The following is a 23,928-nucleotide window of genomic DNA, read 5'->3' on the forward strand; positions in this document are numbered from 1 at the left end:
CATTCATCTAATTTTAGGAATTGGTAGAAATGCATTTCTCAGAAGTGCTCAAGGATATTTAAAATGATACCTTACCTAGGAATTGACAGGAATCGTATCCAACCCATTTAATACCTAATTTATAGTTAACCTATTCATTGGCAACTAAGTCTATTTTTTTTCCCTCTAAGCTTATATTCAGTATGGAATATATGATATATAATATGTATCATGTAATACATAAGATGTGATTGCCGGTGACCCCCATGGTGTTCAGTTTAATGGCCAATGTACCAGCCTCATGTCACATGGTCTGAGAATAGCACCCCTGCGTGAAATGCCTTTGCCACTGCCTTCCAGGACACCACAGTCTCTGGATTTCTCTCCTGCCTTTCTCGTCTCTCTCTCTCTCACTTTCCTTTGATGGTTAGTCCTGTTCCTCTGGGGCTTCCCAGGTGGCTTAGTGGTAAAGAATCTGCCTGCCAATGCAGGAGATGAAAGAGACCTGGGTTCGATCCCTGGGTCGGGAAGATCCCCTGGAGGAGGAAATGACAACCCGCTCCAGTATTCTTGCCTGGAGAATCTCATAGACAGAGAAGCCTGGCAGGCCACGGTTCATGGGGTTGAGAAGAGTCAGACACAACTGAGTGACTGAATACTCATGCACCTGTTCCTCTGGCCTCCTCATCTTGCAAAGCCCAGGTCTCCTCCATAATCTCATTCCATCCATATGCCAGTGACTTCAAAGTGTATATCCTCAGCCCTGATATTTCTTTAAAGTTGCATCTCTAACCATCTACCCATCCCCACTGAAATAGATAGATACCCCCCAATACCACATCTCCAAAAACAAGCTCCTGGTCTTTCCTTCTGGACCTGCATCACCCATAGCCTCCTCTGTCTCAAGGACAGAAACTCCAGTCCTCAGTCTCTCAGGCCAAAATCTTTAGAATCATCCTTGACCTCTCTTTCCCTCACTCTTCACATTCAACCTGTCAGGAAATTCTGATGGCTCTAACTTTACAATTATCCAGAGTCAGATGACTTCGCTTCCTCAACTGTTACTGCCCTGGTCTGGGGCACTTATTACTCATTTGCTCAAAAGCTCCCATTTCACGTTGTGAGCAACAGTCCTTACAATGGCTTACAACAGCAGTCCTCAACCTTTTTGGCACCAGAGACTGGTTTTGTGGAAGATAATTTATCCATAGACTGAGGTAGGGGGATGGTTTCAGGATGTTTCAAACACATTGCATCTTTTGTGTACTTGATTTCTATTACTGGGCTTCCCTGGTGGCTCAGGCACTAAAGAATCTGCCTGCAGTGCAAGAGACCTGGGTTCGATCCCTGGGTCAGGAAGATCCCCTGAAGAAGAGAATGGCAACCCACTCCAGTATTCTTACCTGGAGAATCCCATGGACAGAGGAGCCTGACAGACTATAGTCCATGGGGGTCACAGAGTCGGAGATGTCTGAGCAACTAACGCTTTCGCTTTTAACTTTTATTTTTATTATTATTATATCAGCTCCACCTCAGATCATCAGGCATTAGATCCCAGAGGTTGAGAACCCCTGGTTTACAAGGCCCTACCCAGGTGAACTCTCCACCCTCTGTATGACACCATCTCTACCCACTCTGTCTTCCTTATTCCACACCAGCCCGTTGGCCTCCTTCCTGGTTGTCTAACATGCTAGACACTTGTCCTTCTTAGGGCTTTGAGCAGTACGCTGTTTGTCTTCCTGTAATGCTCCTCGATGGCATATCCACCTGACTAACTCCTTCACCTCCTTCAAGTCTTTTCTCAAATTTCAATATTTCAGTACATCCTGTTTTGATCCCCTGTTTAACATTGTAGACTTACCCTACTGCCTGCATTCCTGGGTCCTACGTTTTCTCCTTTTCCCATATATCTGATCACCTTTGAACATGCTATATTGTTTTTGTCCATTCCCTGTCATCCCACACCAGGATACAAGTCCTGTGGGAGCTAAAAGTGTTGCTTTGTTCTTTTACATTGCCCAAGCACCAAGAGTAATGTCTCACGCTGAGAAGTAACTCAGTAAATATCTAAACTGCTAAATGCATGCATAATTATTTTAAAAAATCATAATATATAGCCATAAAAATTCAAGCATTCATAACAGATAGTAACAATGCCAAATGATTTGTTAAAGATTTTTAATTTAGGGGATTTATTTTATTTACAAATAATATTTGTTTTAAATTATTCTTATTAACATTTTAAAAGATGGATTTTTTATATAATTAAAGATGGATGGTGACAGTCTATATCAAGCAAATTTCAAAGAAATAATAGTCACATTGTCATAGAGTTCTAAAGAAAATTGTCACATGGAGAATTAAGCATGTAAAGCAATTGCATCTTCATGATTTAGTTAATAAAATGTCCGAAAGAGATAAGCTCAGTTGTAGATCTAATTGCCTCACCACATGAGCCATTTTTTACATTGACAGCAAAAGCAAGAACTTTAGAAGATTTTTCTCCAAATTTTTTGATGTTGTTATTTCTTCCTAAAGTACAATAATTTATTTAGCTATACATGCTTACCAGAAGCAAGCAATGAGGAGTCCCTTTCATCTTTCATTTCTAGAATCTCCTGCTCTATGGGTATGTTTTGTCCCATGTTCTTCTTTCTCCACTCCAGAGGTTTTGATCATATCAAATTTCTCTTAATGAAGATGATTAGAGGGTAAAAACCAATAAAAATTAGCTGCAGGGGTAGGGGGGGGGAGTAGAAGGTTCCTTCAGGCATTGAATTCTAACCAAGTTAGTTAAAGCTATTATTGATACTCAGAATATCATATTAAAGCACTGCAAATCTTTAAGAATGAAGATTGTGGAGTCACTGCTAATAACATAATGGCAATCGAATGTGTTAAGCGCTAAAAAATAATGAAATAGGCCTAGATGGCAACTCCTGACTCAAATAACTATAATAGTTTTTTGATAATCACCATTCTCAGAATACAATTTAGGAAAGAAATAAAAGCAAGAGTTAGATGCAATATAGAGTAGACTTAATAGGACCTAGAAACCAGAGTTAAGTTGAAAATTATAGCCTAATGTAATTGTGTTGCAGAAGCCTTTCAAGAAAAATATAAACCATGAAATAAAATTTGTATGGAGTCCTTACTGAAACCTCATCTTTATACACTCACTATTTTCATGATTTACACTTCTAATTTTACAACTTTTGTTGAGTGTGCCCTAGCAAAATTATGAAAACATGTTTCTCATTAGAATACTTGGAATCCCCTGCATATAACTTGTCCCAATCAATGAATAGAAATTTCCTTTCTGTAATGAATATTGCTACTATCCCATAATCTATATTGTACTTGGAGGAATTATTAATTCTTTAGTTATTAAAATAGCCTAATCAAGTCTCACAACTCTCACTCATAAAAACACAAAAATGATCAGAGCAAAATCACTAAAGATTATCTCTTCAAATTACAAGAACAAGAAAATTGTACATTTTCAGCCAAATATGCTTTTAGTATCATTCAACTGTTTTGCATAAAGCACTTAATGTTAAGAAAAAATTGTACTCTGAACAGTTTGCATAATAACTTACCATGTTTGAAATATGTGATAGCTGTGTTTCTTCAGCTTTCTACAGCAGCAGACCTGACAGTGGAGCCAATTTGGGCCTTTTATGCTTATTTCCACATTAAAACTTTTAAAAATAATCTACCATTGTAAGCTTATTTTTACACTGGTTAATGAGTGAGATCCAATTATATTGAATCTCTCAATTTAAAAAAAATTTCGCTGACACTCATTTCAGGACTTCTCTGATGGGGTGTCACAATATTTGATTCAAAAGACTTATATAACATTATGAGGATACAAATAGCAAGAGATTGTTTTTATTTTTAAATCTTTTGATCTTGGTCAGAAAAATTTCTAAACATGGTTACCCAAAATAATGTTAAGAAGTGGAAAAGAGCTACTTTTTCAGGCTATGAGTAGATATTTTAATGTCTACCTTAAGGTTTCTTAATAGGTGAAGTCACCCAGAGTCCAGTTCAGTTCAGTTCAGTCGTTCAGTCATGTCCAACTCTTTGCAACCCCATGAACCGCAGCATGCCAGGCCTCCCTGTCCATCACCAACTCCCGGAGTTAACCCAAACTCATTTCCATCGAGTCGGTGATGCCATCCAGCCATCTCATCCTCTGTCATCCCCTTCTCCTCCTGCCCCCAATCCCTCCCAGCATCAGGATCTTTTCCAAGGAGTCAACTCTTCGGATGAGGTGGCCAAAGCATTGGAGTTTCAGCTTCAGCATCAGACCTTCCAATGAACACCCAGGACTGATCTCCTTTAGAATGGATTGGTTGGATCTCCTTGCAGTCTAAGGGAGTCTCAAGAGTCTTCTCCAACACCACAGTTCAAAAGCATCCGTTCTTTGGTGCTCAGCTTTCTTTATAGTCCAACACTCACATCCATACATGACCGCTGGAAAAACCATAGCCTTGACTAGATGGACCTTTATTGGCAAAGTTATGTCTCTGCTTTTTAATATGTTGTCTAGGTTAGTCATAACTTTTCTTCCAAGGAGCAAGCGTCTTTTAATTTCATGGCTGCAGTCACCATCTGCAGTGATTTTGGAGCCCAGAAAAATAAAGTCAGCCACTGTTTCCACTGTTTCCCAATCTATCTGCCATAAAGTGATGGGACCGGATGCCATGATCTTAGTTTTCTGAATGTTGAGCTTTAAGCCAGCTTTGTCACTCTCCTCTTTCACCTTCATCAAGAGGCTCTTTAGTTCCTCTTCACTTTCTGCCATAAGGGTGGTGTCATCTGCATATCTGAGGTTATTGATATTTCTCCTGGCAATCTTGATTCCAGCTTGTGCTTCCTCCAGCCCAGCGTTTCTCATGATGTACTCTGCATATAAGTTAAATAAGCAGGGTGACAATATACAGCCTTGACGTACTCCTTTTCCTATTTGGAACCCGTCTGTTCCATGTCCAATTCTGACTGTTGCTTCCTGACCTGCATACAGGTTTCTCAAGAGTCAGGTCAGGTGGTCTGGTATGCCCATCTCTTTCAGAATTTTCCACAGTTTATTGTGGAAATAAACACACAGAGTTTAATAATCCACACAGTCAAAGGCTTTGGCATTGTCGATAAAGCAGAAATAGATGTTTTTCTGGAACTCTCTTTCTTTTTCCACGATCCAGCAGATTGTAGCAATTTGATCTCTGGTTCCTCTGCCTTTTCTAAAACTACCTTGAACATCTGGAAGTTCACGGTTCATGTATTGCTGAAGCCTGGCTTGGAGACTTTTAAGCATTACTTTACTAGTGTGTGAGATGAGTGCAATTGTGTGGTAGTTTGAGCATTCTTTGGCATTGCCTTTCTTTGGGATTGGAATGAAAACTGACCTTTCCAGTCCTGTGGCCACTGCTGAGTTTTCCACATTTGCTGGCATATTGAGTTTTGCACTTGCACAGCATCATCTTTTAGGATTTGAAATAACTCAACTGGAATTCCATCACCTCCACTAGCTTTGTAGTAATGCTTCCTAAGGCCCACTTGACTTCACATTCCAGGATGTCTGGCTCTAGGTGAGTGATCACACCATCGTGATTATCTGGGTTGTGAAGATCTTTTTTGTACAGTTCTTCTGTGTATTCTTGCCACCTCTTCTTAATATCTCTGCTTCTGTTAGGTCCCTACTGATTCTGTCCTTTATTGAGCCCATCTTTTCATGAAATGTTCCCTTGGTATCTCTAATATTTTCTTGAAGAGCTCTCTAGTCTTTCTCATTCTATTGTTTTCGTCTATTTCTTTGTATTGATCACTGAGGAAGGCTTCCTTATCTCTCCTTGCTAACTATTCTTTGTAACTCTGCATTCAAATGGGTATATCTTTCCTTTTCTCCTTTGCTTTTCTCTTCCCATCTTTTTACAGCTATTTGTAAGGCCTCCTCAGACAGCCATTTTGCTTTTTGGCATTTATTTTTCTTGGGGATGATCTTGATTCCTGTCTCCCGTACAATGATGGATGTAAATGGTCTATGATATACTGGCTAGTCTTCCTTATTGCCTCAGGGAGAAATTAAAAGGCTTCATCATTAAGAAAACAATGGCAGTTAGAGTTCTATTTTTAGGACTTATGGTATAATTTTGAATTTGTCAATCAAATAAGAATCATAAACTACTTATAATCCTCATGAACTCTTCACCCAACACTCAATATTCACTTTCACTGTAGTGAATTTATCATGAGTAATAAAAATATTCATAGCTTTGTTTACAGTTGTTAATGAGGGGACTCAGTTTGAGGGGGAAGTCTTATCTTGGTTTCTACTCTTTCTTACTGTATTACTTAAGATAATGATAACTGTTCTAATGCAGGAATACAGAGCAATTCACTGGAGCTTAATATATTACAGGTTATTTTTGGATCACATGAAACAAAGTCCATTGGGGCAGGGACTGTTGGTAGAGTGCTCTGCTCCACACCATCATTTAGAGACCCAGGAACATAGAGACTCTGTTACACTCAACACCCGGCTTCCAAATTCACCTTGGGTGTTGAAATCCTGGATGGATATTAGAGAAATGAGTGAGTTTTGCAGGGAGGAGGAATAGAACGAATAGGTCAAGCCTGGAAGTTTCATTGAGAACTTCTGCCCATTTTCCATTAGCCAGAACTCAGTCATATGGCTACACTTGACTGCAAGGAAGGCTGGTAATGTTATGTGGCTGTCTGCCTAGAAGGAAAGGTATACAAGGCTGGTGAATGGCTAACCAGTCTCTGCCACAGTCATGTTTTATTTGTTTGTTGTCTCCATAAAGATAATTAACAATTATGCATAGAGTCTGAAAATTCTTCCCTGTGCCATATATCACACATATGTGTGATAAATGGGCTTTTAAGGTTACTTCACATTATGATAGCAGTATGTCTAAAGGATGGAAATTTCAACCACAGTTTATGCAATTTATTATTTTTACCACTGTGTTGAGCTCCGTGAAAGAATCAGATGGTGAGTTCTTTGAGATGGTGTCTTTTGTGAACAATACAGCAGCTGAGAAATTTGGGGTAAAAAATAGCTCCAATGATGGATACCATACTTTACCTCTATCTTTTTTGATGTGACTCTTTCAGTGTACATATCCTTATAGTTACTTTTCCAATTTCCTGCTCACTAAAAAAATATATACCTTGCTGAAAAACTTCTCAGCAACTATTTTCCATCAGTTCTTCACAAATCTTCATAGGAATCATCATTCTGGATATTGGAAATCAAAGACTTTGTTAAACATCAAATCATCTAGAGATTTAGTACAGCCCTTTTGTAGGCTTAATAAAACTATAAGAAATGATAGAAGCAATCTGAATCTAGCAAGCAATTGTTCTACACTGATTTTGAGTACTTTAAAAGATGTCCCTTCTTAGTATTAAAAAACAAGGGCACGTATTTTTTTTTTTCAGCTAGGCTACCTCCTTTTGTCTCCGAATAGATTCTAGCATCTTTACAATCCAAGTTTTCAACCAAATTTTCGACAATATTGTAAAGTAATTAACCTCCAATTAAAATAAATAAATTTATATTTAAAAATAAATAAATAAAATTTTTAAAAAAGAAATTCACTTCCAAAAATGATACTTCCAAGATGAATTTTATATTCTCTCTCTTTTTTAGCCACCCCACAAAGCTTGTGGAATCTTAGTTCCCCAACCAAGAATTGAACCTGGGACCTCCACAGTAAGAGTGCAGAGTCCTAACCACTGAACCACCAGGGAATTCCCAAGATTTATTTATTTGCTTTTTTTTCAATAGCACAAATTCTCTTTTTAAATGGTAAAAAAAAAAAATATGGATCTTTTTTTTTTTAATGTGTATGATTGATTTTAAAATGTCAGTGAATAGTGATGGTTTCATGGAACATAGCTTCATGTTTTGTTTTGGTTTGGTTTTTTTATGTGCCAGATGCTAAAATGGAGGCTCATTTACATCACCAAGTTAAAAATCCTATTTGAAATAAGAAACTAGATTCACTGCTGTTTATTACTGATTGGAATAGTGTGGGTATGAAATTTCATGACTGTCATAACCTTTCATCATTTCAGATTGTTATTCCTCATTTATCTTGCGTATGTTCACCAGTTTCAAATTTATTTTTCAAACTTCCTATTTTTATCCATGACCCATTTAAAAATATATGCTATACTTTACTGTAAAGATATCTATTCAAAGAGGTTGAGTACAGCCTTTTTGATAATAATAAGTACCAAAAGTTACATTAAAATATTCGTGAATATGGATTGGTGAAATAAGCTCTGATTCACATACTAGAATACTCTGTAGCTGTTGGAATGATAAAATTCTCCAAGCCAGGCTTCAGCAATACGTGAACCGTGAACTTCCAGATGTTCAAGCTGGTTTTAGAAAAGGCAGAGGAACCAGAGACCAAATTGCCAACATCCGCTGGATCATCGAAAAAGCAAGAAAGTTCCAGAAACACATCTATTTCTGCTTTATTGACTATGCCAAAGCCTTTGACTGTGTGGATTACAATAAACTCAGGAAAATTCTGAAAGAGATGGGCATACCAGACCACCTGACTTGCCTCCTGAGAAATCTGTATGCAGGTCAGGAAGCAACAGTTAGAACTGGACGTGGAACAACAGACTGGTTCCAAATTGGGAAAGGAGTATGTCAAGGCTGTATATTGTCACCCTGCTTATTTAACCTATATGCAGAGTACATCATGAGAAACGCTGGGCTGGAAGAAGCACAAGCTGGAATCAAGATTGCCAGGAGAAATATCAATAACTTCAGATATGCAGATGACACCACACTTATAGCAAGAAGTGACGAAGAACTAAGGAGCCTCTTGATGAAGGTGAAAGAGGAGAGTGACAAAGTTGCCTTAAAGCTCAACATTCAGAAAACAAAGATCATGGCATCTGGTCCCATCACTTCATGGCAAATGGATGGAGAAACAGTTAAAACAGTGGCAGACTTTATTTTGGGGGACTCCAAAATCACTGCAGATGGTGACTGCAGCCATGAAATTAAAAGATGCTTCCCCCTTGGAAGAAAAGCTATCACCAACCTAGATAGCATATTAAAAAGCAGAGACATTACTTTGCCAACAAAGGTCTGTCTAGTCAAGACTATGGTTTTTCCAGTAGTCATGTATTGATATGAGAGTTGGACTATAAAGAAAGCTGAGTTCCAAAGAATTGATGCTTTTGAACTGTGGTGTTAGAGAAGACTCTTGAGAGTCCCTGGAGCAAGGAGATCCAACCAGTCTATCTTAAAGGAAATCAGTCCTGAATATTTATTGGAAGGACTGATGCTGAAGCTGAAACTCCAATAGTTCAGCCACCTGATGCAAAGAGCTGACTCATTTGAAAAGACCCTAATGCTGGGAAAGATTGAGGGCAGGAGACGAAGGGGACAACAGAGGATGAAACGGTTGGATGGCATCACCGACTCAATGGGCATGAATTTGAGTAACCTCTGGGAGTTGATGACGAAAAGGAAGGCCTGGCGTGCTGCAGTCCATGGGGTCACAAAGAGTCAGACACGACTGAGCAACTGAACTGAACTGAACAGTTGTTATTTAGTTGCTCAGTCATGTCTGACTCTTTGTGACCCCCACGATTGTAGCCCTCCCTGCTCCTCTGTCTGTGGGTTTCCCAGAGAAAAATACTGGAGGGATTGCTATTTCCTTCTCCAGAAGATCTTCCCAACCCAGGGATGAAACCCACGTCTCCTATATTGGCAAATGGATTTTTTACCACTGATCCACCAGGGAAGCCCTCCACCAAATTCATTCTGCCCCCAGAAAAAGATGATGATTTGATCCTAATTATGCTAACTACATTTCAATAGTCTCCAGAGAATATGTCTGCTTTCCAAAATGCAGATCATTAGACTTTATTGTACTATTTAGCAACTCCTACCACTGAGAAATCAAGGCTTATCCACTTATCCCAACTTTACCTTATTTTAGCCACCCCAGGGTTCCAGTCCATAGTTTTCTCATAAATTCTGTCCACCCTTTAATCAGATCTACCTGCTAGTCTTGGAGGCTCTCCTTGAACACCATTTCTAGGCATGTGAATCTTCAAACCTTCATGGTTACTCTGATCCACTCAAGACAACTCAGGTTCCAGCTGGGAATTGCACTGTGGCGTGTGCAGTTGCTGGGCATTGCGCACACTCTGAAGGCCCCATCCACTGCCTCTAGTATTTCAGGTTCATTCATTTCTGTCAAGGCAGATAAAAACCCAGAGGTTCAAGAACCTGCTATGCACCTGAGTCATCATGAAAGCTTATTAAATAAATAGTTCATTGGTTTCTGGGCTACAGTGATACACAGCCAGGTTTGAAATCTCTTCTCTTGGTTCACTGCCCCTGAGTCCTGTGTACTGGAGCACCATGAGGGCTGCATCAATGCTAGCCTCCTCCTCTTGACAAAGGGGTTCCTATGTTCCATTGTGTATAACCATCCTTTTATACATAAGCTGCTTTCTCTTTCCTTCACTCTCAGTTTCTTTTTTATGAACTATTCAAATCAACTCGTTAAAAATAGTATAAAAGATGCCAGTACCAATAGGAAAACCCCTGGAGAAGAGAATGTCCATCCACTCCAACCTGGAGAATCCCATGGACAGAGGAGCCTGCCAGAGGAGCCTGGCAGGCTATAGTCCATAGGGCCACAAAGAGTGAGATATGGCTGAGCGACAAACACTTTCACTTTACACCAATAGAATAACAGTCAAGCCTTTGCTTTAGGTCAGATTTCCCTCTGTTCCTCTGCTCCTGAGGAAGGTCTAAGCTTCCATACTCTCTTGACTCAGGATAAGAGTCCTATTGATACTTTCCCAAATGACCATGAGCAGAGACTGAGAAGTTGTCGCCATTAATATCCACTGAAAGTCTTTTTAGTCCAAACTAAACTTTAGTCCTCACAAGCTGTGAGTGTCAGTATTCTTTGAACCTCCTCTAAGAAGCCTCATTTAAATGGATGTGTTGGAGATGTCATTGATGGACATTGTTATATTCGTGTAGATTTTAAGAAGGAGGCTTCTATTCCCTATGACTTACCCAAAAGATTAAGATACACACTCTTAGGAATGAATGGGAAGCCAATGTGAAAACGAAAATCTTCACTTAAGAGGGATGAGTGTGATGGTTTGATTTATAATGTGAGTTGCAACACCTATGAAAATCTTCCTCAGTTTACATAGAAGGATATGATTTTTTTTAAGCAGAAAGGAGATGAGTCAAATACCAATGTAATGTATCTTAAAAAAAACTTTATCTTGTAGCCAGTGAAGATTTGGAAATTTTTTCATTAATTTTAAGTAAGTAAATGTTAGTCACTCAGTTGTGCCCAACTCTTTGTGACCCCATGTACGGCAGCCCACCAGGCTCCTCTGTCCATGAGATTTTCCAGGCAAGGATACTGGAATGGGTTGCCATTTCCTTCCCCAGGGGATCTTCCCAACCCAGGGATCGAACCTGGGTCTCCTGCACTGCAGGCGGATTCTTTACCAACTGAGCTACAAGGGAAGCCTTCGTTAATTTAATGTGACTATTAATACCATTTCGATGAGTTTGCTAAACATAGAAAGTCTTTAGTAAGTAATTTTACACATACCTCATGGGCCTTCCCAAGTGGCGGTAGTGGTAAGAACCCATCTGCCAATACAGGAGACTCAAAGACAAAGGTTCAATCCCTGGGTCCGGAAGATCCCCTTGAGTAGGCCACTCTAGTAGTCCTGCCTGGAGAATCCCATGGACAGATGATACAGTCTGTAGTGTCAAAAAGAGTCAGACACGACTGAGCGACTGACACTTCTCTTACCTTCATAGTCATTGGAAGTCCTTTATTTTGTTTGCAGCATGCACACATGCACGCCTACCTCATTCATACTCATTCAAATTCATACAGATTTGAAACATAATGCAGGAGAAGGCAATGGCACCCCACTCCAGTACTCTTGCCTGGAAAATCCCATGGACAGAATTAGCCTGGAAGGCTGCAGTCCATGGGGTCGCTGAGGGTCAGACATGACTGAGCGACTTCACTTTCACTTTTCACTTTCATGCACTGGAGAAGGAAATGGCAACCCACTCCAGTGTTCTTGCCTGGAGAATCCCAGAGACGGGGGAGCCTGGTGGGCTGCCGTCTATGGGGTCGCAGAGTCGGACACAACTGAAGTGACTTAGCAGCAGCAGGGAAATAGTCCATTGGGCAGTTATGAGTCTTTGCACTAATCTAGGTATAGTTGCTCATAGGTTCTGAAAGTGTTAAATATAATATCATGGCTTTGATTACATATCACATTTTATTTTCTCACTCAAGTGTGATTTGATATAGTTGCCTAGATTTAGCTTCTAATTTACCTACCTTAGACTCTCACTTAAGTATACAGTTACTTTTTCAGTATTGACAAGAATGTGTTACTGTAAGTAGTTCCTAAGAATAGGACAGCATTTTCTAGTTCTCTGGCATTGAAGGCTTTTTGTTTGTTATCTTGTTTGCTTATTTGTTTGTGAATCCTCATAGGACAAGGAAAAAGCTCTTGTGTTTCCTTATGGATTTAATCTCTGAAACTTTTACACTGTCACTAATGATGTCCCTGGAGTCCTTGGAGCTCAAATAAGAGGGTGTACAGTTCATAAATTTTTATTTAAATGCAACTCTTGCTTTTGTATAAGTTTACAATCTGGCAAAGAGACAAGGAGATAAAAAAAGATGTAAAAGAAAAGCCCTAGCCAAAGACTTAAATTTAGAGATCAGTAAAATTGTGGGTGGTAAAGACATTTAGCTTATTGATCTATATGAACCCATCCATGAATGCAAAGCATGTGAAGAGGGTTAAAGGGAGAAACAGCCAACATAGAAAATGTATACATACATGTATATGTTTATACAAGCTTCTCTGGTGGCTCAGCAGGAAAGAACACCTGTCAGTGCAGGAGACAGGTTCAATACCTGGATTGGGAAGATCCCCTGGAGAAGGAAAGGGCAACCCACTCCAGTATTCTTGCCTGGGAAATCCCATGGACAGAGGAGCCTGGCAAGTTACAGTCCGTGGGTTTGCAAGAGTCTGAAATGACTTAGCAACTAAAACAACATGTTTATACATATAAATTTACTTCTGTGCAGGGGAGGTTAACTAAGCAGTCTTCACATGGCTGTCTCTGCATCTCATGCTGAAGCCTGAAGTTCACAGGCAGGAAGTCAGGAAGAGTCAGATAATAAGTGAGATAGAACCCAATGAGCACAAGCTGGAATTGCAGTCCACAGGGCAAGCCATCAAGTGGGGAGAGAATGAGCAGGCTTGAATTCCCCTCAGACGGACTGAAACCCATGTCACATTCTTGTTGCCTCTGAGCTTACCAAAGAGAATGATCCAGGGCCCTTTATCATAGAGCTAAACACACACCACTGGTGCGGGAATCAGAGACACTGGCAGAAGACCCAGGGGAAAAGAGCAATTTCAGGCCCAACTGCTACTTCATGTCAGTGAGGCACGTCAGCTCATCAGTAACAATGTACACATGGTCAGACACACATACAAACTCACACTCCAAAATGGCTGCTCCCTCTTTTCCATCCTTCCACTAGTGTGAGAGAATCTCTCTTGTAGCCTACCCTAACTGGGCACATACAAAACAATGGAATTCTGGGAAATGCAGTTCAGCCTAGTCAAGTCAGACAATTCATTACAAAGCTGTCCTGGAAAGTCCCATGGACGGAGGAGCCTGGTAGGCTGCAGTCCATGGGGTCCCTAAGAGTCGGACACGACTGAGCGAGTTCACTTTCACTTTTCACTTTCATGCGTTGGAAAAGGAAATGGCAACCCACTCCGGTGTTCTTCTTTGGAGAATCCCAGGGATGGGGGAGCCTGGTGGGCTGCCGCCTATGGGGTCGCACAGAGTTGGACACGACTGATGCGACTTAGCAGCAGCAGCAGCACAATATGCAGTCTCAAAGGTGGCAGGCCATGGTGGGTGCCAGGGTGAGGGGTCTGGTAATCATTGTATTTCATGAACATACTGGCACTCGGAGGATCAGTGAAGGAAGTAATGTAGAAATTAGAGGATGGGATAAAAAAAATCAGCTTATTTATCATCACAACTGTTCAAGGGCACTGCTTACCTGTATGTATGCAAATATTCATTTTACCTTTCTCTCTCTCCCATCCCAAATAACCATTCCTAATATTGAAAGGAAATATGTCTACTTTCCACTTTTTTTCAGGCCATATTTTTCTAAGATGAATAGTCTTGATTGTTACAGTCAGAATAGAGGCTCTCTGAAAATTTTAAGAAAGTAATTGAACAAAGGGAAGTGACAGTGCTTGCCTTAGTAAAATAGAAAGCATAAATACCGTTCACACCTCTTGTTTGGCTCTCTAAGAAGAACAAGTGTTGCTACAGGTTATAACCTTATTTATTGTTGGGGGGAAAAAAAACTCTTAAGTGGAAGGGTTTCATTCATACTGTACCAAACCCCTGTTTTTGGAGTAAGATGATGAAAAGAGGAAGGCTAGCTTAAAAATGAACACACTTTCAACAAGGCTGATTTTAAAATTTTACCTGTGTTGGAAAAACCCATAGTCCCTAACTATGGATGAGAAAGATGGCTCCTCTATTAATTAATTAATTTATTTTTAGCTGCACTGTGTCTTCATTGCTGTGTGGGCTTTCCCTGTCTAGTTGTGGTGAGCAGGGGCTACTCTTCATTGTGATATACAGGCTTCTCGTTGTGGTGGTTTCACTTGTTTCAGAGCACGGGCTCTAAGCATGTGGGCTTCAGTAGCTGGGACTCTGGCTTAGTTGTTCCACAGCAGGTGGGATCTTTCCAGACCAGGGATTGAGCCTGTGTCCCCTACATTGATAGATGGATTCTTAACCACTGGACCACCAGGGAAGCCTGAAAGGTGTCTTCTCTAATACATATGTTAATGCTGTGATTCCAAGGAGTATCACTAATCTATAGTCTTTACAGCTGTACTTTTCTCAGCATATTTCAAGTCACAGAGCAGATCTAGATTGAGGGAGAGGTGTTTCTTCAAGAGCCTTCTATGACTGTAAACTGTTGGAGAAAAGAGTTAGAAGAAGATGGTGCATGGTCTGCTCTGCTACCTTGAAGTAGAATGTATTATGACATGTTAATGCTGTTGTTAATTTTTTTCCTAAATTATAAAAGCGTTATTTCTATATTATATAAATTTTGAAAAATAAAGGCAAAGAAGACAAGAAAGAAGTAACCAAGATATGTCAAAATGCTTTAAAGCTTCCTCTGTGGAATCTTAAGCATCTTTCTCTTACTTCAAATGAATAACTCAAGGAGCATATCTTTGGACTAAGTAGTGCCAGAAAAAAGTACTAATTAAGTAATGTTTTAGCACTGCAATTTTCTGCTCACAAGAATCTGGTTGGGTTTAATAGCTTTATTAATTTTGTCTTAATTTTTGCTATAGTTATGTTGTTTTACTGTGTGATGGGCATGGTCATGGCAAATTAAAGTATCAGATTGATCAAGTTAATCAGATCAATGAGTATTTTGATTAACTCAAGATGCTGTTGATTCAGAAGGTACATCCTATTAACTAAACTTGCCATTAACTTCTCAATACAGCATATTCCAACAGCTAGCACCAAGGAGTTAATGTTATAAAATATCATCCAGATATGAACAAATGACTTTATTTTTGTCCTCTATCTTGGGCTGTGTAAAAGTAACCAGGGTTTCCTGGAAAACATTTAGAAGTAATTGCTCTATTTTACCTATATCGATTAGGGGTATTTAAGGGCATTCTGCTTGAAATTCAAGTGTTAGGGGATAAAAAAAAAACAGCTTATTAATGTAACTACAGGTAGAACAACAGAAATAGGTGGAGGAAGCATTCATCTGTCTTCAATGATACAAGTGGTCATTTTTCTAAAGACAAGAAGATTCCGTTATTTTCATTTACTTCTATAACTTTCCACCTAGAGAGTTGCCAATATTAGAACATAAATTAAAAATCACAGAATAATAGTAATGGGCACAAAAATAGACTTCAGAAAATCATATACCTTCTGTAGGTAAGAAAGTTTAAAGATATTCTCAAGCGATAACCTTTATTAGATGCTGGCAAGTCTCAGATGCTACACTGTAGTCTCTTATTGAAGACATCTTGACGGTTATAAAACTTCTGGATCAGCATCTCATAAGCCTTGCATAAGGCAGTTGTGATTAAAAATCACATGGAAAACCTCTCAATAGCTTACAGAAAAGCAACCAGTCTGGTCTGGTATTGGGGTATGTGTGAGTTTTAATAAGATGTTGGTTTTTGCTAAAAGGGCCAAAAGTAAAGATAACCCCATGAGGGAGAATTGAGTTATAGAAAGTGAGATTGGGAACCCCAAAAGGAAGGAAAAAGTTAATAATAACACCATAGCTTCAGAAGAAATTGCAGGTTGAGAGACAATAAAAATACTTTTAAGCATGGGGGGAAAATATCTCCTTGAACCTGAGATTCTGAGATCAGGAAAGAGGCATGAAAGTGAGAATAGCAGGGTTGCTTTCAACTGATTTTAAAGACACCAGTGGTAGAATAGACTGAGAAGGGAGACACAGGTTCCAAAGAGAATGACATGTCTTTTTCAAGAATGAAAAGAACTGAAAGAAATAGCTGTTTTGCAGGTTGGAAATGAAAATAACAGTGAATTTCTTTAAAGTACTGAAAATATGAATGCTATCAACTTTTGAAACTTTTCCTGATTAACTCAGCACAAAAACTTCAAACTGCTATCATTTCTCCTTCAATCAAATGTGGACCAAGAAACCAAGCTTCATAGTATAGTTTAGGCTCAGAAACTGTCAGAAGCATTTTACTAAACCACTGTGGAGGAGAGACAAGCACACAAAGCATTATATGAAACACCAGCAGTTACACTGAGTACTTTTAACATAACGCTGACCAACAATAGCCCTTCTAGGCAGGAACCAAGAAAACACAAAACTGTGAGTTCACTGAATGTTCATTTACATTTTAAATAAACATCATGCCTGAGCTATCATTATGTCCTACACTAGCCATGTTTTAAAAGCTTATAAAACTTCCTGGAGAATATTTCGTTAACCTTGAAAGCCACATAAACCTAAGGATTATGGCTTATATTTTTTAAAAGATAAGAAAAGCAGGATTTATGCCTATCCAAATTATCTCTTAAGACCCTGAGTGTTAGGAAACTTAGAGAAGGGTGTTTCATTAAAATGCAGCTATAGCAAAATGTAATTGGAATTGGACCTTTTATTTCAGTACAGTCAGTCCATTTAAGAAGCAATGAAACAAAACACCCTTTTTAAATCACAAGGTATTATATGTGTTTTAGAGCAAATGCTATTGGGACTTCCCTGGCAGTCCAGTGGTTAAGACTCTGCACTTCCACTATGAGGGTTGTGGGTTTGATCCTGATCAGGAAACTAAGATCCCACATGCTGTGTGGCCCCTCAAAAAAACCCAAACCAAAAGAAACAACAACAGCAAAAATAGAACAGATGCTATTGACTGTATTACTGTTGTTGTTTAGTCACTCAGTCATGTCCAACTCTTTTGCGACCCCATGGACTGTACCCTGCCAGGCTCCTCTATCCATGTAATTCTCCAGGCAAGAATACTGGAGTGGGTTACCATGCCTTCCTCCAGGGGATCTTTCCGTCCCAGGGATCAAACCTGCATCTCCTGCACTGGCAGGCGGATCCTTTATCAGTGAGCCACCAGGGAAGCCGATTGACTATATTACCCTTAAGTAAACCAAAACCTAAGTAAACTCCTTATAGATTTCCTCCAGTTAAAGCTACATTCTTTCTTAAAAAGAGACTCATTTCTAATGCCATACTTTCTTCCTCAAAAAGAGCATTTGTAGTTTTCTGTTTCTGTATTTTGTATATAGGTATTGTGGGAAATTATTAAAGGATTCAGATCAGATCAGATCAGTCGCTCAGTCGTGTCCGACTCTTCACGACCCCATGAATCGCAGCACGCCAGGCTTCCCTGTCCATCACCAACTCCCGGAGTTCACTCAGACTCACGTCCATCGAGTCAGTGATGCCATCCAGCCATCTCATCCTCTATCGTCCCCTTCTCTTCTTGCTCCCAATCCCTCCCAGCCTCAGAGTCTTTTCCAATGAGTCAACTCTTCTCATGAGGTGGCCAAAGTACTGGAGTTTCAGCTTTAGCATCATTCCTTCCAAAGAAATCCCAGGGCTGATCCCCTTCAGAATGGACTGGTTGGATCTCCTTGCAGTCCAAGGGACTCTCAAGAGTCTTCTCCAGCACCACAGTTCAAAAGCATCAATTCTTCGGCGCTCAGCCTTCTTCACAGTCCAACTCTCACATCTATACATGACCACAGGAAAAACCATAGCCTTGACTAGACGAACCTTTGTTGGCAAAGTAATGTCTCTGCTTTTGAATATGCTGTCTAGGTTGGTCATAACTTTCCTTCCAAGGAGTAAGTGTCTTTTAATTTCATGGCTGCAGTCACCATCTGCAGTGATTTTGGAGCCCAGAAAAATAAAGTCTGTTACTGTTTCCACTGTTTCCCCATCTATTTCCCATGAAGTGATGGGACCAGATGCCATGATCTTCGTTTTCTGAATGTTGAACTTTAAGCCAACTTTTTCACTCTCCACTTTCACTTTCATCAAGAGGCTTTTTAGTTCCTCTTCACTTTCTGCCATAAGGGTGGTGTTATCTGCATATCTGAGGTTATTGATATATTTCCCAGCAATCTTGATTCTAGCTTGTATTTCAGGAGGTAAATGTGGTTCTTGTCTATATCACTAAGTAGATTAAATTATTTGGTATAGTGGCATGAATATTATCCTGCTACACTACAGCCTGAGACAGAAGATTTTTTTGAAAATCCTTTCTAGAGGTATCGGATAACAAGGTACCCCAAAATACAATGTCTTTAGCAAACTAGATGTGTATTTCTCTCACCAAATAGACCAATATAGAGAAGTTCAAACTGGTGGATGATTCTGTTTCATGATGTCATTCAGGGACCCAGGTCCATTACATCTTAGTGCTCTACCATTTTTGTCTTCATCTATATGACAGAAACCAGTTCACTGGCACATCTGCTTTCCAGCCTACAGGAAAAAAGGGAGAAAGTCCAGGGCTGAGGCTTCATCATAAAAGAGATGAATGCGAAATTGTATACATCACTTCTTCACATTATCTCATTGGCCTGATCTCTGTCGTTTGGCCACATCTACCTGCAAAGGAAAGTAGGAAATATCGTCTGTAGCTTGGTAGCTGTGTGTCCAACTAAAATTTGGGGGGTTATATTACTCAAAGGAAGAAGGATAATAGACACTGAGAGACATTTATTGATCTCTGCCTCAATAGATATCAGTCAGGGTTTGGAGAAGACAGACTAAGCACAAAAAAGTTGGCAGTATTCTTCACTCAAGAACATGGCAAACTCAGTGTAACGCTTACACTTGCATAAGCTGTTGGGGACAATGCTCTTCACCACCACCACTAATATGCCTTCCTTTCCTCCTCGTTTCATTTTCCTTTTCTTCTCATTCCTCCTCTTCCTATTCCTATTTTTCCTCTACCTCTGTTATTTTCTTTCTTGCTTCAGTTGCTTTTTGAAACTAAGGTCTACCGAATTTGCTGGCCACAGACAAATGCTTTCTCTATGTATGTTAATGACTGATTTAAATATCCCTGGAGGCTGAAAATGGAATAATTTGTTTTAAAAATGTGAATCTCCGGAAGGATGAGAAAGCACCACAAGAGTTAAAAATAAATCGATGAGAGATTTATTACCACAGCTATGTAATTAATGGAGCAAAAATAAAGGAGATGTCTTCTCAAGATGCAATCACAGAGAGTTGAGATTAGTTAAGGCCTTAACAACAAAAAACCTAAAAATGCCTGCATTACCAAAAAAAGTCTATTTTGTGGATGACTCAAAACAATTTTAGAAATGAATAAAATTATAAGTGGTTCTGATGTCTTTGGCAGAAAGCAAACCACAAGTCTCTTTTCCCATCTACTTTTTTCAACTAATGAGCAAAAATGGCCCTACTTCCCTGTTGCATTTAAAAATGGCTAGGCTGGTGAATTTTACATGTATGTTGACTCAAAAAAATCCCCCCAAATTGTTCTTCCCATACATCATCACCAAGAGTTTCTGAATAACCTTTTGGAGCAAATCCATTCTTTGGCAATTAAATGTTTTCCACTGAGCACTTATCAGTTTCCTACTTCCGTTATATAATACCCATTTTCAGGACTTCCTGGAGGTCCACTGGTTAAGACTCTGCACTTCCACTGCAGGGGGCATAGGTTCCATCCCTGGTCAGAGAACTAAGATCTCACATGCTATACAATCAAAATAATAATCATAATTCCCATTTTCTCAACACTCAGGTATAACATCATACCTCCCAAGGATGAAGGACTCACGTGGCACCAGATATTTGCTGATTCCTGATGTGTCCCTCCTCTTCAGCTTGGTGTCCATTAATTGTTCTAGATGCTTCTAGGAAGGGAGGAATTGCCTTCTACCCTTTTAGTTTCTTCTGGTTGGTCTAAGAATTAAATTGACATGAGACAGTTCAGCAGGAGAAAATCAAACAAAAGTATAATGACATGTATACTCGGGAGAGACCCAAGAAAACTGAGTAACTCACCAAAATGGACAAAACCATCGCCTTAAATACCATCTTCAGCTAAAGACAAAAGAGGATATCGGAGGTAGTGGTTTGGGACTTAAAAGAGGAAGACGACAATTCATATGGAAATAGAAAAAGAAAGGTTTCATAAACAAATGTTTGCTGCTCCAGGCAGAGACCATGGAATGCAGAGTGGAAGCATCTCTGCTTTAGGAAAGCAGAGAAAGCATCTCACCACCACACCTGGCCCATTGCAGATATCTCTGGTGATAGCTCTATTCCAGGAACAAGCCCTCTATCTAAATTCTTTTACACGGTAAGGGGGGAAGTCAGGGTTTCTTGCTGAGTCTTTCAGGCCTTGATTTCAGCTTGAGATAATCCACAGGCCAAAGAGACACTTGGGGATGACAAATGTGGCTCCCCTATCATGTAAGAAACTTTTAGATCATTCATCTAGAAAGCAGCCCTCATGAGCTAGCATGAGTCCTTGCAAGAATCTTTGAGCTATCTAAAAACAGTACAGTAATAATGTTACCATTTTGTTCACCCTTTCCTCTCAAATGCCTGAGATTTCCTCTCCATTCTGGAGAGGCTCTGCCACTGCCTGCCTTTCTCTAGTTGATGTGGAAAAAATTCCAATAATTCATTCAAATTCCACTATGCAACCCCCAGGCTCCTGAAGGGCATGCTGCTTCTGCTACTGCTGGTAAGTCGCTTCAGTCGTGTCCGACTCTGTGCGACCCCATAGACGGCAGCCCACCAGGCTCCCCCTGTCCCTGGGATTCTCCAGGCAAGAACACTGGAGTGGGTTGCCATTTCCTTCTCCATAGTTTGGCCTAATTCGATGCTTGAACTGTAAGTCATCACTTACAGAAAAGTTTAAGTCACAGTGCAATGATAGCAGTAGTAATAGTAATAATTGCTAACAACTTGTGAGCACTCACTCACCAGGGGTACTGTGTATGTTCGGTTCAGTCTCTCAGTCGTGTCCAAATTTTTGCAACCCCATGGACTGCAGCATGCCAGGCCTCCCTATCCACCCCCAACTCCTGGCATTTACTCAAATTCATGTCCACTGAGTAGGTGATGCCATCCAACCATCTCATCCTCTGTCGTCCCCTTCTCCTCCTGCCCTCAATCTTTTCTAGCATCAGGGTCTTTTCAAATGAGTCAGTTCTTCTCATCAGGTGGCGAAAATATTGGAGTTTCAGCTTCAGCATCAGTCCTTCCAATGAATATCAGGGTAGATTTCCTTTAGGATGGACTGGTTGGATCTCCTTGCAGTCCAAGGGACTCTCAAGAGTCTCCTCCAGCACCATAGTTCAAAAGCATCAATTCTTCAGCGCTCAGCTTTCTTTATAGTCCATCTCTCACATGACTACTGGAAAAACCATAGTTTTCACTAGACAGACCTTTCTTGACAAAGTAATGTCTCTGCTTTTTAATATGCTGTCTAGGTTGGTGATAGCTTTTTTTCCAAGGAGCAAGCGTCTTTTAATTACATGGCTGCAGTCACCATCTGCAGTGATGCTGGAGCCAAAAAAAATAAAATCTCTCATTGTTTCTATTGTTTCGCCGTCTATTTGCCATGAAGTGATGGGACCAGATGCTATGATCTTCGTTTTCTGAATGTTGGGTTTTAAGCCAACTTTTTCACTCTCCTCTTTCACTTTCATCACGAGGCTCTTTAGTTCTTCTTTGCTTTCTGCCATAAGGGTAGTGTCATCTGCATATATGAGATTATTGATATTTCTCCCAGCAATCTTGATTCCAGCTTGCACTTCATCCTGCCCAGCATTTCTCATGATGTGTGTGTGTTAGTCACTCAGTCATGTCTGACTCTTTGCGACCCAGTGGACTGTACCCACCAGGCTCCTTTGTCCATGGGATTCTCCAGGCAAGAATACTGGAGTGGGTTGCCATTTCCTTCTCCATGTGTATTCTGCATATAAGTTAAATAAACAGGGTGATGATATACAGCCTTGATGTACTCCTTTCCCTATTTGGAACCAGTCTGTTGTTCTATGTCCAGTTCTAACTGTTGCTTCCTGACCTGCATATAGATTTCTCAGGAGGCAGGTCAGGTAGTCTGGTATTCCCATCTCTTGAAGAATTTTCCATTTTGTTGTGATCCACACAGTCAAAGGCTTTGGCATAGTCAATAAAGCAGAAGTAGATGTTTTTCTGGAACTCTCTTGCTTTTTTGATAATCCAACAGATGTTGGCAATTTGATCTCTGGTTCCTCTGCCTTTTCTAAATGCAGCTTGAACATCTGGAAGTTCATGGTTCTTGTACTGTTGAAGCCTGGCTTGGAGAATTTTGAACATTACTGTGTATGTACATGAACTCATTTACCTCCAGGTTATTTGTGGTTGCTTAAATCCCCTTGCAATTTACTGACCAGCTAAATAACTTGTTTTGTTCTTCAACTAGACAGAAATATGTTGTAAGATAGTATAAAATGCATTTTCGTAAGGAAATCTGACACTACAGCAGAATTATGGTTAGCAAATTTAAAAGTGCATGTCTTGTTTTTCTGTAATTTTTTTCCCTTGAAATTTGAGCAGACGTTGTTACATCCTGCAGGCATAACATCCTCAACTCTGAGCTTAATATAACCTATCTCTTTCATTTCTTTCTTCTCTTTTGGGATTCTTAGCTAAATCTCTGATTTTCAAATAACTCTCTGTGGTTAGATCCTGGCAACTGTTACGTGCCATAGGTCCTAATACTTATTTGGGTAAAATGTGTTGAGCAATTTCCAAGGGAACTTTGTGTGTGTGTTTGTGAGAGAGAGAGACAGAGACAGAGATTCTTCATTTCAGAATAAAGCTTTCTAGAAGAAGAGCCATTCTATATAACCAATGACACAAGATAAATATGTTTTGTAAACCACTTTGCTTTTATCTTAAATGGAAGATGGAAATGGAAATGCTTTTACTTAAAATTAAAGTAATTTTAATATCCATGATTAATGGTGCAAATGAAATTAAACCCCCCACTACTATTCACCATCTTATTTAAGAACAAAATGCTCACTGTTTCTTAATTCCAACTAGTAAGATCTCTGGATGCTGATGCTTTTAATTAGGGAAGAAATTTCCTTTTAATTGAAAAAAAAAAGTTTGTTTGTTTGTTTTTTTCAATAAGTTAGAGAGTGTCCTCTAGTGGAGAGAGAATCTCTGCTGTCAGCAGTTTTAGAAATGGCCAAATTATATCTAATTAGAAGAAGGTCGCACTAAATAA

General features: G+C 39.7%; 1 protein-coding gene and 1 non-coding gene across 2 annotated transcripts in view; one reads left to right on the forward strand and one right to left on the reverse strand.

The window, feature by feature from the left end:
* LOC129641131 (interleukin-1 receptor accessory protein-like 1) overlaps positions 1-23,928 on the forward strand; it is a 323,348-nt gene that overhangs the window by 234,894 nt on the left and 64,526 nt on the right. The gene's annotated exons all lie outside the window — the stretch shown is intronic.
* TRNAK-CUU (transfer RNA lysine (anticodon CUU)) lies at positions 7,692-7,764 on the reverse strand. Its single transcript has one exon. It is a non-coding gene; the product is annotated as a tRNA-Lys (tRNA).

Source organism: Bubalus kerabau, unplaced genomic scaffold (assembly GCF_029407905.1).
Source record: "Bubalus kerabau isolate K-KA32 ecotype Philippines breed swamp buffalo unplaced genomic scaffold, PCC_UOA_SB_1v2 scaffold_76, whole genome shotgun sequence".
Classification (NCBI taxonomy): Eukaryota; Metazoa; Chordata; class Mammalia; order Artiodactyla; family Bovidae; genus Bubalus; species Bubalus kerabau.